This window comes from Saccostrea echinata, unplaced genomic scaffold, assembly GCF_033153115.1.
Source record: "Saccostrea echinata isolate AGI-Se365-2 ecotype Australia unplaced genomic scaffold, CSIRO_AGI_Sech_v1 ptg000018l, whole genome shotgun sequence".
Taxonomy (NCBI): domain Eukaryota; kingdom Metazoa; phylum Mollusca; class Bivalvia; order Ostreida; family Ostreidae; genus Saccostrea; species Saccostrea echinata.
In genome coordinates this window covers 5,544,097-5,557,527 of record NW_026889767.1, presented here as the reverse complement: position 1 = coordinate 5,557,527, position 13,431 = coordinate 5,544,097, and positions in this window count along the sequence as shown.

Here is a 13,431-nt window from a genome sequence, read left to right as displayed (position 1 = left end):
ATTGTCCGAAATTGAGGTAATCAGTGATAGATCAGAGATGCTGATTTTTTTTTTTATTGTGAAGACAGAACACTTTCCATATATCTAAATAATTTGTTTATCACAAATGCTAGGAAGAATGAACAAACTTGTGCTTAAAAGATTTATTTATTTAAAGTTACATAATGAGTCAAAGTCATATGTTTCTTTTAAGATATCAATATTATATAGCGATAGATTTATAAAAATATGAGTATAGCAAAGATATGACAAACTCAAATGTACTGTAAAGCAAGAAAAGACTGAACAACATAAATGCCAAAAAAACAAAGGTTGCATCTACCGTTTCTTTGTTATCGTGTATGTCAAATTTTCTGCGCATGCATACAATAGGGAGGAAGAAGGGAAGCAATATTTATGTCTTGGGTCAGACATTTTTTTTCTCGATAAAGAATAGATTTTTAAGGTTCTGAAACCTGTAATTTTCTGAAACCTAATATTTTCAGAGAACTGCAAGTGTCATGTCAAAATTCTATTTTTGTCAATTTTCCTGTTTGTGCGCCACGATGTCACTTCAAGGTTGGAGTAACTGGTCGCGGTGACATGATTTTAACAAAATTTGAGAAGTTTGTTTCAAGTATGTTTGATAATGAGATAAAATTTGAGCGAAATCAAATAATTGAGAGTGATTAAGGAAAATTATCGCCTAACTTAAGAAAATCTACAAGACAAAACATTTTTCTTGCACGAAACCAACATTCCATTTTTGACATTTTAAGGGCACTCTATACACCAATGAAAACGTTTTTTGGACCTTGAAAAAATTATATTGTATAAAGTTATATAAAGATAATGAGTTTTCAACATAGGGTGCCTGCTATTCTGCCCCAGGATAAAATGCTAAAAGAGAATTAGGTCTTGATAAACGAAATTCAGTGTTTCGTACTTAAATTGGGAAAACACATAGAAATGAAGTATGCAGTGCCTTCATCCAGTTCGAATAAAATGTTAAGAATATTTAAATTGATAACAGAGTGTATATTATACCATAAAAATTCAATTCAGTTTATTCAATTTCAAATTAAAAGGGCACATAATTCTAATTGCATAGAATACCATAAAACTATGACTCTTTACTATGCAGTGTATACAGAGTTGTTAATCCCCTGTGCGAATTCGCTGTGTATTTTGTAAGATTCTAACCTGAAAAAAGGTTCCTACCTTATCAATAAACAAAAAAAGTCGTGCCCTGTTTTTCACCGTAGTTGAGGTACTTGATTGAAAAAAGAATGCAACTCCTGAAACTCAATTGCAAATGAACTTTTTTCGCTCTATATTTAATTGACTTGATACCATTGCTGAGCAAGTAAAACAAAATTTGATTTTAATTGATTCAGAATGTAACCTTATTACAACATCTGCAAAAGTTTTGCATACTTGTGTACACTTCTTTGTAATTTGTTTGAATAGAATATTGTAAAAGACAATATATAGAGAGAGTACAGGAATAAACTGTGCCATTCAGCCCCTTAAATAATCATAGAAAAAACCTGGAAAATTAGCTGCCATTCAGTCACCTTTCAGTAAATGTTTAGTCACCTTAGAATTACTTGAATTAGCCCCCCCCCCCTTTTGTGACCGAATATATACATAACATTAATGAATAAAATTTTTGGTGTGGGATTTTGCATTAAATATACCTTAAATATCGATACAATTAGTCAAAAAACTGTTCCAAAAACTTCTTAAACTTGAGAGCTTCCAGGGTTTCGCCTCCCTGAGCCACCTCACCCACTCCCAACCCAAACCCTCCCTTTTTCAAGAATCCTGGATTCGCCATTGAGTTTTATCCGGTGGAATATACCAAGGTTGTTTAAGGAGTGTCAGATTGATGTGGTAAGTTTAGTTCAAATTTTATCAAGAACTTGAATTAAGTTTTTCGTACAAAAGTCATATCACAAACATTGACACACGTATAAAAAATGCAGCAAAGCAGGTGTTGATTAACAAAATATGTCAAAATCTGGGATTTTTGAAGTTGATATTGAACTAAATTGGTTCTGCTATATAAACTTATGATAATATTTTTGTTTACCGATATACAAATGTGTTCATCATTTTTATTTCAATGAACAAAAAACGCTTCAATTCAATATGTTTTAAATATTTAAATAGCGTACATTATTCTTTCTATGATAAAACGACAAAAATAAACTCAAACATCCCGTTTTGATTTTAGAAATCTTCGTCCATTTTGAATTTTGCATGCGTAAGTTTCTCTGGTTTTTGAAAAAGAGTAGGCTAACTAGGGGTCGCCAGAGAAACTGAAAAGTTTCAAAAAGTGTCATGTTAATTAAATTTAATTGCCTATATAGCTGAAATACTGCCGACTCAGTGTTAAACAATAATCAGTCTATCTATCAACCCGTTTTAATTTCAGAAATAAGCAATGGCTATATTTCTAAACAAAATAACATGAGATCTAATTAATGTTTTAATTTCCGTGTATCAAATCTCAATATTTCTTCATGTAGATTTCATTGTATTTGGCAAATATGATAAAAGAGGAAAAAAATTAACAGCATGCAAGAGATGCCTGATTTGTTATCAAAAAAGTGTCATATAGCACAGAATATGTTTACTTAAATATTTAAATATATTATACCGAAAAGGAAAGGTTAGTTATCCAATGCTGCATGAGAGTGGTCTATCATTACTTATTTAGTACATGCTCCTTTGGAAAATATTAGTGAACATTTAGAAAAATCGATCAGTGGCTTAATAAAAATGATATAGTTATAGTTTCTCTCATATTTATTGATCAAGGGAATGATAATAAATCAATTTGGCTTTTTTATAACATAATAATATCAATATGCATGTATTTTTCTTTAAAACATATGCAGACAAATCAATCAATGTTAATTATACATCATGCAAATGAAATTCTTGCGTGTAGAGAGATAAAAAATAATAAGGAATAAATTCTGGAAACCTTAAATTGATATTAATAAAAGTGTTATTTAAAATGTAGGTAAATCTATTAACCCGAAACATGCTATTTATTGTAACATGGAAATTCAGATTGTTTCTCGAAAATTCAATTGCTAAGGTCTGCAAACAATTTTAGTAATATAGAAGAGAATGATCTGCTTTTCCAAATGCTGGTATAATAGTATATTGACGTATCTTTTAAAATGTAAACCAAGGTTACATGTATCAAGACGATCTACAATCTCTAGGATTATGATAAATGGTCTTTTAAACAATTTACGTTGATTACTGTTTGCAAAGATTTTGCAGCCAGTAGATAGGGATTCATACATGTACATGTAGATAAATCGACAATAGCTGAAAAAAAGTAGATACAGGGATCTTTCTAGGCATTAAATGTATATTTCATATTACATTTAATTATCTTTACTTTATTATATTCCAATATACCTCATTCATGCTAGTATTTAAAGACAACATAAATTATCATTTCTGTTAAAAAAGGAATAAAATCAACGTTCATCTATCCATGATTTCTTCCTTCAAGAGCCTCTTACTTGTATAACAAGATCTACTTCGTATGAGCGTACATTATATCAGGCTAAATTGTGACAAAAAAATTCAAGCTCACGTACACTTGCATCCAGTACATTTTATAACAAGGTTTCTATGTCGGCAATTTTGAGCGGGGAACGAGTTTTCTATCACATGACAATTAACTTCAGAGAGATTTCAACATCAAAGAATTAAATTATTTTAATCAACGTAAACGGGTTTTTCAAAATATTTCTGTACTTCATCAGGAGACCATAAATCTATTAATCCTGAAAACCTCTTTCTTGTTCTTAATTAACGTGTATAATTTATTTTTTGAAGGTCACTGATAAAAGATAGACACGCATGCATATCTGTAGATTAACAGAATTTTTCTCCTTTTTTTTTTTTTTTAAAAAAGGGGGGTTTTGTTAAATTTACCATCAAACAACTGTTGATAAGTTCATATCTAGTTTAATTGCACGCTTTGCAAAACAAATTTGTAAATAAAATGTATAAGTAATAAAAAGACAAAATAAAACAGTCAATAAGATGTATATTAGATTTGATTGACTTACTTCTGTTATGTAGAAAGAAAATAGAAGCAAATTAAATAACAGTTCCTAACACTTAGGTTTTAATGCAGCTTTCAATTTTCTAGCTGAATTCATTAAATTCCATTTGACCGTTCACGGTAGCTCAGTGGGTAGAGCACTCGCTCCGTGACCGGGAGGTCGTGAGTTCGAATCTCGGCCGGGACTGACCTAAGTCGATAAAAAATGGAAAGCAACTGTTCCTTTGCCATGTGCTCGGCACTTTGACGTGAAAGTTGCGGGTCCTTCGGATGAGACCTAAAAAACCGAGGCCCCGTGTCACGGCAGGCGTTGGCACGATAAAGAACCCTCACTACTCAATGGCCCTGAGTGCCAAGTAAAGGTCTAAATTTGAAGCCCTTCACCGGTATATGGTGACTTCTCTATAGGCTGGGAAGAAGCAGAAAAGCTTAAATATAAAAGTAGTCTCGGGGAATGAAAAAAATTGAATCTACACTACCTGAGGATGCTTTCATATAAATATGACTAATCATGGCTTTGTTGTTCTTCTTCAGATTTTTCCTATGTATTCCTATGTAAAACTTTCATTACCCATTGTGGTCCCACCCTACCCCCGAGGGTCATGATTTGAACATACTTCAATCTACACTACCTGAGGATGCTTCCATATAAATATGACCAATCATGGCTTAGCTGTTTTCAAAGAGTTTTGATTGATTGTATGTTGTTTTACACCCCATTTGAGAATTTTTCACTCATAGTAAGATGTCACCATATACCGGTGAAGGGCTTCAAATTTAGACCTATACTCGGCATTCAGGACTATTGAGCAGTGAGGATTCTTTATCGTGCCAACACCTACTGTGACATGGGACCTCGGTTTTTTAAGTTCTCATCCAAAAGACTGGTGACTTTCACTTCTAGTGCCAGGTGCTTGGCAAAGGAACAGTCACGTCTTATGTTTACATCTTAGGTTTGACACAGTGCGATGAAAGAGAATCGAACCCCTCCTCCCGATCATGAAGCGAATGTCCTACCACTAGGCTATCATGACTGGTCCAAAGATTTTTGAAGATACTTCCTATGTAAAACTTAGATAACCCATTATTTCCCCACCCTACCCTCAGGGGTCATGATTTGAAAAAAACTTGATTCTACACTACCTGAGAATGCTACCCCTTTATATTTCCATGTAAAACTTTGATCCCCCATTGTGGCCCCACTTTACTCTGGGGGTGGGGGGAATTTTGAACAAACTTGAAATTACACTACCTGAGGATGCTTCCATATTAATATGACCAATCCTGGCTTTGTTGTTCTTGAGAAGAAGATTTTCAAAGATTTTTCCTATACATCCCTATGTAAAACTTAGATCCCCCATTGTGGCCCTACCCTACCTCAAGGGGTCATGTTTTGAACAAACTTGAATCTACACTACCTGAGGATGTTTCTATACTTATATGCCTAATCATGTCTTTGTTTTTCTTGATAAGATTTTTAAAGATTTTTTTTCAATATATTCCTATGTAAAGCTTCAATCCCCCAATTTGCCCCCATCCCCTACCCCAAACAGGTCATGATTTGGACAAATCTAAATTAACACTATGTAATAAAGGTTTCACGTAAGTTTCAACTTTTCTGGGCAAATGGTTCTTGAGAATAAGATTTTCAAAAGATGACATAAAATTTTGACTAATTCTTAATTATTTCCCCTTGAAAGAGGGCATGGCCCTTCATTTGAATAAATTTGAATTCCCTTTACCAAAAGATGCTTTGTGGCAAGTTTTGTTAAAATTGGCCCAGTGGTTCTTGAGAAGAAATCAAAAATGTAAAAAGTTTACAGATAGACAGACAAATGCCAGACAAAATGTTATCAGAAAAGCTCACTTAAGCTTTTAGCTCAGGTGAGCCAAAAATGTTTGCTTGCTGTCTCCTGACTCAGGATAAAAAAATGGGTAAGCATGTAGGGGAAATATTTTTTAATTCAAAAAAATGCTTGTGAATATGAGGTTCAGATAGTTCTTTATATATGTTAAAAGTGAGAAAGCTTCGAAATTAATAGTAAAACTAGAAATATGTCCATAGGACATAAATGCCACGCCGAGGGTATATTAGTAATGCAACATTTTAACACAAATTGAGAAAAGTGAGGTCAAAGTCAAATCAAAGGTCAAGGTGAAAAAATATTGATGCTTTTGAAAAGCTTACATCAGTATGTATCAGCATATGAAGTTTGACACTAATTTAAGAAAAGTGAGGTCAATGTCAAATGAAAGGTCAAGGTCAAAAATTGATGATGCAGTTTAAAAGGTTACATCAGTATGTATTAGCATATGAAGTTTGATAACACTATCTTGAATGGTATCTTTAAAACTGCGCTAAAAACTTATTTTAGAAAAGTGAGGTCAAGGTCAAAGGAAAGGTCAAGGTAAAAAATATTGATGCAGTTAAATAGCTCTCATCAGTACGTATCAGCATCTGAAGTTTGTTAAAAATATTTTGAATGGTTTTTTTAAAACAGAGCTAAACACTAATTCAAGAAAAGTGAGGTCAAGGTCAAAGGAAAGGTCAAGGTCAAACAAGATGTGTTTATGAAACACTGATGCCCCCGTATGGCAGCTTATGGCGAAGGTTAAAGTTTCTCAAATGCAAGTCAAAATCCAGACCAAAATATAAAAAAATGTTAAATTTGAAAGTCCTAGCTGCAACTGTTCAAAAGTCATGGCGAAGGTAAAAGATTTTTAAAAGTAAGTAAAACATCAAGGTCAAGGTCAAAGTTGTTGGTATCCAAAGGAAGGTCTTGTCACAAGGATTACATATGTGAAGTATGAAAGCCCTAGTACCAATCATTCAAAAATTATGGCTAAGGTTATAGTTTTTGAAAAGTACGTCAAACTCCTATGTCAAGGTCAAAGGGTCAAATCGGTTGGTATTCAAAGGAAGGTGATGTCACAAGGATTACATATGTAAAGTATGAAAGCCCTAGCTCTAACCATTCAAAAGTTATGGCCAAGGTTAAAGTTTTTCAAAAGTAGGTCAAACTCTCAGGTCAAGGTCAAAGGGTCAAAGAGGTTGATATCCAGAGGAAGGTCTTGTCACAAGGAATACACATGTGAAGTTTGAAACCCCAAGCTCCAACTGTTCAAAAGTTATGGTCAAGGTTAAAGTTTTTCAAAAGAAGGTCAAACTCCAAGGTCAAGGTCAAAAGGTCAAAGTTTTTGGTATCCAAAGGAAGGCCTTGTCACAAAAAATACACATGTGAAGTTTGAAACCCCAAGCACCAACTGTTCAGAAGTTATGGCCAAGGTTAAAGTCTCATAAAATTTTGCAAAAGTGGGTCAAACTCCAAGGTCAAGGTCAAAATATCAAATATGATGGTACCCAAAGAAAGGTCTTGTCACAAGGAATACACATGTGAAATATGAAAGTCATAGCTCCAACCAATCAAAAGTTATGGGCAAGGTTAAAGTTGACAACAGACAGACAGACAAACAGACAAACAGATAAACAGACAAACAGATAAACAGACAAACAGATAAGCAGACAAACAGACAAACAGACAGACAGGACAAAAACAATATACCCCCGGGATCTTTTGATCCGGGGGCATAAAAATATTGATGCAGTTGAAAAGCTCTCATCAGTATGTATCAGCATATGAAGTTTGACACTAATTTAAGAAAAGTGAGGTAAAGGTCAAAGGAAAGATCAAGGTAAAAAAAAGTGGATGCAGTTGAATAGCTCTCATCAGTATGTATCAGCATATGAAGTTTGATAACACTATCTTGAATGGTATCTTGAAAACTGCGCTAAAAACTTATTTTAGAAAAGTGAGGTCAAGGTCAAAGGAAAGGTCAAGGTAAAAATATTGATGCAGTTGAATAGTTCTCATCAGTGCGTATCAGCTTATGAAGTTTGTTAAAAATATCTTGAACGGTTTCATTAAAACTGAGCTACACTAATTCAAGAAAAGTGAGGTCAAGGTCAAAAGAAAGGTCAAGGTCAAAAAATGTTGATGCAGTTGAATAGCTTACATCAGTATGTATCAATATATGAAGTTTGATTACACTATCTTGAATGGTTTCTTTAAAACTGAGCTAAACACTTATTTAAGAAAAGTGAGGTCAAGGTCAAAGGAAAGGTCAAGGTCAAAAAATATTGATGCAGTTGAATAGCTCTCATCAGTATGTATCAGCATATGAAGTTTGTTAAAAATATCTTGAATGGTTTCATTTAAACTGAGCTAAACACTAATTCAAGAAAAGTGTGGTCAAGGTCAAAGGAAAGGTCAAGGTCAAAAAAGTAGATGCAGTTGAATAGCTCTCATAAGTATGTATCAGCATATGAAGTTTGATAACACTATCTTGAATGCTTTCTTTAAAACTGCGCTAAAAACTTATTTTAGAAAAGTGAGGTCAAGGTCAAAGTAAAGGTCAAGGTAAAAAATAATGATGCAGTTGAATAGCTCTCATCAGTACGTATCAGCATATGAAGTTTGTTAAAAATATCTTGAATGGTTTCATTAAAACTGAGCTAAACACTAATTCAAGAAAAGTGAGGTCAAGGTCAAAAGAAAGGTCAAGGTCAAAAAATGTTGATGCAGTTGAATAGCTTACATCAGTATGTATCAACATATGAAGTTTGATTACACTATCTTGAATGGTATCTTTAAATCTGAGCTAAACACTAATCTAAGAAAAGTGAGGTCAAGCTCAAAGGAAAGGCCAAGGTCAAAAAATGTTGATGCAGTTGCATAGCTCTCATCAATATCTATCAGCGTATGAAGTTTGATAAAAACATCTTGGATAGTTTCTTTGAAACTGAGCTTTGAACAGAGCTAAACGCAAAGTGTGACGGAAGGACAGACGGAAGGACAGGAGGACGGAAGACGGACATGACAAACACTATATGCCCCGGCCATATTCATGGCGGGGCATAAAAAGTTTCCTGGAGGTTAAAAAAATTAAGTCAGGCCGTTTTTAGTCAGTTGGTTGGGAGAGGGCAAACAAACATTTTTTTTAAAGATGGCCCAACATACTTATTTTCCAGTGGTGCCATCAGCTTTCCATTTTTGGAGTCTTCCAAACTCAAAATCCTAAAGAACTGTGGAGAGTCTTCACTGGAGACCCCTAAAAAAACCATCAAGTAGACTGAAGGATGCTGAGTGTTATACTTTAGCCTATCTGACTGCGAAAAAGTGAAAGTGGAATTTGCTTAGAGATACAGTGTCTATTTCATGAAATCCATGCATTAATTAGTTTCACTATAGTAGACAGGCATACAAGAATGGGTCTTATGCATATATATTCATTTGAATGTTAATGACATTTACAGGTCCAAGAAGTACAACATTTATGAATTTGTCTACTAGTCTTTATGACAATTTGGCTAATTCAAAGGCTAAGATAAAATTGTCTCTCATGAATATTACAAAAATCTCTGTTAAAAAATTGTCTTTCATTAAACTCTAATACAAAACAAATACATGTAGAATCTGCAAGACAAGCATCTATTTACCCTTATCTCCAAAGGTTACTGGTACATGTATGAATGTATGCTACCTCTTTAAACAGTTTTCCTTCAAATTATGATTGGTTAAATCATCTCTGCTCAATCCATGATAGATGTCTACAGTGTGGTTCATAACTCCTGTAAAGCAAGTTTAAATAACTCTGATGAATTTAGAGAAAACAAAACTACTTATATCAATCATCAATGAAAAATTCAATTTAAAATGCCTGTGATTAAAAAAAAATGAATTCTTAGTGGAAAAACAAAAATATGAATTCCCAGTGGGTAAAAATATCAGCAATTTAACTGATATATCTCATTGAATCAAACCATCATGTTATGTAATCTCACTGGCAGCAGTGGGTACAATTTAAACTTAATTTAAGGTTGCTCTCAATGTCCATCATTAATTTTCATCACCTCTACTAATTCCAAAATTTTTGTCAGTTTTGCTTTGAAATCTTTAGCAAACTGTTAAACAAGAAAAGTCTTAGGAACATATTACACCCGCCCACACCCACCCACAATGATAAGTTTGATATTTTATGTTTCTCTGTTGCTGGGTTATGTTTCATTGTGACTGGGTTATGTTTCTCTGTGAGCATCTTCGCTAGCCAAGGGTTTCTGATACGCTACTCTCCTCATAAACCCTTGGCATACGGTGCTGACAAGAGACAGGATTGTTTTTGTCACGTGATCATGATTCTTACCAGGTACGCACGGATTGCGTCATCGACAGAAATAAAAAGCGTATTTTAAAAAAAGTGTTTTTATAGAATAATTAACAAGAAGGTACATGTATTGAGTTATGTTAATTTCTTATTTAAACATGTCAAAATGCAAATCTACATCTTCAGTATAGATTCTAAATCACATATTTTACATGATGCTTTAGAAATTGGATGACACCATATTGCTATTCATAGAATGGCATGTTATCTTACGGATCATTGTTTACTTGCGTTTTACATTATCGATATTAAAGAGTCACGATATATCCCGAACGCAAATATCGTCATTTACAAAAAACAATTGCTGATTGGTCGAATGATATCGATCAACACCAATCACAACTGGAGAAAAAAATCCCAGCTTTTTTTAACACCGTATGCCAAGGGTTTATGAGGAGAGTAGCGTATCAGAAGCCCTTGGCTAGCGAAGATGCTCTGTGAGTGGGTTATGTTGTTTTGTGACTGGGCTATGTTGTTTTGTGACTGGGTTCTGTTTCTCTGTGACAGGGTTATGTTGTTCAGTGACTGGGATATATTGTTCAGTGACTCAGCTATGTTTCTCTGTGACTGGGTTATGTTGTTCTGTGACTGGGTTATGTTTCTCTATGACTGGGTTATGCTGTTCAGTGACTGGGTTATGTTTCTCTGTGACTGGGTTATGTTGTTCAATGACTGGGTTATGTTTCTCTGTGACTGGATTATGTTGTTCTGTGACTAGGTTATGTTTCTCTGTGACTGGGTTATGCTGTTCTGTGACTGGGTTATGTTTCTCTGTGACTGGGTTATGTTGTTCTGTGACTGGGTTATGTTTCTCTTTGACTGGGTTATGTTGTTCTGTGACTGGGTTATGTTTCTCTGTGACTGGGTTATGCTGTTCAGTGACTGGGTTATGTTGTTCTGTGACTGGGTTATGTTTCTCTGTGACTGGGTTATGTTGCTCAGTGACTTGGTTATGTTTCTCTGTGACTGGGTTATGTTGTTCTTTAACTGGGTTATGTTTCTCTTTGACTGGGTTATGTTGTTCTGTGACAGGGTCATGTTGTTCTGTGAATGGGTTATGTTTGTCTGTGACTGGGTTATGTTTCTCTGTGACTGGGTTATGCTTTTCAATGACTGGGTTATGTTTCTCTGTGACTAGGTTATGTTGTTCAGTGACTTGGTTATGATTCTCTGTGACTGGGTTATGTTGTTCCGTGACTGGGTTATGTTTCTTTGTGACCGGGTTATGTTGTTGTGTGACTGGGTTATGTTTCTTTGTGACTTTGTTATCTTGTTCTGTGACTGGGTTATGTTGTTCAGGGACTAATTTTTTTTCATGAAAAAGTTTCTAACCCTCGCTCAAGTGGTTAATAAAAATTCACTTTCCTATCCCTAAAAGTCACTAGCCCCCCAGTGTTGGGAAAGGGGATTTGTAAGCCCCTGTAAAGCGACTGGAATATTGTTTGTACTGTCTGAATTATGCTGTGTAGTAACTTTGTTATATCTGTTGTAAGACTGGGTTATAAAAGGCAATGATATTGTAATATGAGTGTGTTAAATTGTACAGTGACTCAGTTATGGTGTACATATTGATGAACAAGACACAATTTTGAATAGATATGACTAATATTTTAAACTGATATGCAGTTGTATAAAGTCATTTAAACAATCATCGTTATTTTATAAAGTATTTGTCATTGTCGCCGGTCAAATTTTCAGCTTGGCTATTGATAGATTGAGATGTAAACATTAAATGATAAATGAATGGAGTTTGTTAAAGATTGCATACAAAATACAATAAAAAGACTCTCTGTTTGTATTTATTATAAAAAAAATTAGTATTTCTATGTTCCCTTACCTTATTTCTTCGTCCATTTTGTTACTTTGGTAAATCGTAAGAGTCCAACTCCTACTGACCTGATTATCAATAATAATAGATCGGGTTCGGTATACTAAAATTATATAAAACTTTAACCAAATCGGAATTTATTTTCCCGGAAACCGTGACTGGGTTATGTTATAGACTCAACCGAACTACTACGTTTTGTAGTAGAAATCGACCGTCCGGATACGGAACGCGAATTTCGGGATTAATGAGACAAAATAACGTGGAAAAAATCGGTTCCCAAAAAATATCGTCCGGATGGTGAAGCGTCCAATTAAAGGGCGTCCGGCTAAACGTGGCGCCATTTTATTAACATGTCAAATATATGCACCTTTATCAGAAAAAAAAAAACATCTTGGCCATACCGAGACAAAATAAAATTTGACATAGCACTGCACAATACACATAATTCTATTGCATAGAATACTAAGTATTATTGAAAAAATATGATCAGCACTCTTTCAAATTGAACAAAAGTAATTACATCCAATCAAACATATACGAGCAGGTAGGATAATAACATTAGTCTGAGGAAAATATATTGTAACAGGGACTTTCACCTGACACATACATAAATATATAAAAATTAAAAACAAAATGACATCGTAAGAACAGCCCATTACTGCACTTGACATGATACTTTATGCAGGACATTTTATATGAAAAATGAAAATGAAGAGTCTACATGAATATGTGGAACAGCTGATTAACGAATCTTACACTCACTCACACAGTAGGTTATGCATAATAAATAGTCTATATGTTGAGCGGCCTATTACCAAACCCGACGTAACACTTGCACAGTAGATTATTCAAAATTTTTCTTTAAAAAGAATAGCCTGCAGCAGCCTATTACCGCACCGGACGTACATATAACACTCACATAGTAAAAATGAAAAAAAAAATCTACATGTGGAGCGGTCTATAACCACACCAGAAATAACACTCACAGAGTATATTACACATGAAAAATGAAAAAAAAGTCTATATGTGGAGTGGTCTGTTACCACTTCATATGTAACACTCAAACAAGAGATAATATGAAATTGACAAGAAAAGAAATCTATGTTAGTTCAGTTTCATCAAGTGATTCTTGTCCTGCTTTTTTGGAAGAGATGGAAAGTCATTCTTTAGTCGAGCTGCAGCATTTGAATCATTATCAGCATGAATGGTCTGGACCTCACATTCATATATCGTATACACCGTACTTGATGAATCTATCTGAAATATAGAATTTAACCATATCATCTGGAGTCCACATCAA